At 40.2% G+C, this 1,387-nt stretch overlaps 1 protein-coding gene across 4 annotated transcripts in view; it reads left to right on the top strand.

The window, feature by feature from the left end:
* hipk2 (homeodomain interacting protein kinase 2) overlaps positions 1-1,387 on the top strand; it is a 172,607-nt gene that overhangs the window by 150,844 nt on the left and 20,376 nt on the right. The gene's annotated exons all lie outside the window — the stretch shown is intronic.

Genomic DNA, 1,387 nt, shown 5'->3' with positions numbered 1-1,387 from the left:
TTGAAGACCGTTGATATTTTCGAGGGAAACTTTTATTGTTCTCTCGGTTTTGCTCGGTTCTGTTTTTCACCAGCTTCAAGACCATATCAGAACAATTTTAGCCTGCAATTATTACGTAGTGATACGCCGTTACGCCTCGTAATGACGTCATTGACGCTGGAGCTCTATCTGCCACCATTTGTAATGACGACACTCGTCATCGTTCATATGTTGGCAGTGACGTCAGCACGTTCCTCCCTTTGCTGGATTCATTTTGATTCTCCGTGTCTTGAGTTTTGAAATTCAATACGGTTCACGTCAGAAAACGTTACTATTGTTGTAACGGGAGCCACCTGTAGGTGTCGCTGTCCCCCCAGTACAGTACAGAGGGTTCAAAGTAAGTTGACGTGTGGTTTCCATGGTGATAGCTTCCTACTCCAAAAGCGGTGGCTCGCGGAGCTGCATTACCTGACTCGAGTCTTGAGTTCGGCAAGTCTATTCTTCTTCTAGTGTTTTAAATAGTAGTTGATGTATTTTGTGTATTTTATGGTAGGATCACGGCAGCGGTAGATCCTGGCTGACCGGGAGTTTGATGCAACGAGAGGTATATCTCTAGAGATGACATGCTAGCTTGTTGTGGCTATGGCAAGCCGATTTATCATTAAATACATATCCTTGATATCAGGCTGTTTTTAGCCAACTAGTAATGCCAAAAGTGCAACTAGTTCACTAGTGGAACATGTTTTTGCTTACTAGTTAACTAGTGACACTCTCAAAAGGCCACTAGTGAACTAGTCACATGTAAATGTCCTACATGTTCACTAGTAAGGCTGCTGTAAAACTCACTAGTTAACTAGTGCGACCAAAATATTGAACTAGTTAACTAGTGAAATGCAAAATGTGAACTAGTTGACTAGTGACATGCAAAATGTGAACTAGTTGACTAGTGCAACGTATTTAAGTCTTACTAGTGAACTAGTGATGGCTAAAAATGTCACTAGTTCACTAGTGCAGAGCAAAAAGCCCACTAGTTAACTAGTGAGCACAATATTTTCTTACTAGTTCACTAGTGCATTCTTATAAATGTCACTAGTAAACTAGTGAAGAACTTACTGTCAGCTAGTTAACTAGTGATTCAGTATGCTAATGTGGAGGAGTGATGTCATCCAGAAAAACTCCTCCTATTGGCTCTGCAGAAAAGCTCCAACCCACTCAAACCAGGGTTAACCCTTTCAGTCCCAGTGTGCTCTTTCTGTGGATAATTACAGGCCTGAGGGCTGAAATGTGCTAACATTGCATTGTCAGTGTTAAAAAGTAAACACATTATATGAGTTTGATTTTACTTTGGTCATTTTTAGGATATTTTATTATTATCAATTCAACTGAAGAATAATTTAAGAAGAAGAAG

The sequence above is a fragment of the Oryzias melastigma genome, linkage group LG6, assembly GCF_002922805.2.
Source record: "Oryzias melastigma strain HK-1 linkage group LG6, ASM292280v2, whole genome shotgun sequence".
NCBI lineage: Eukaryota > Metazoa > Chordata > Actinopteri > Beloniformes > Adrianichthyidae > Oryzias > Oryzias melastigma.
Note: the sequence above shows the minus strand (reverse complement) of the source record. Positions and strands in the feature narration are given on the sequence as shown.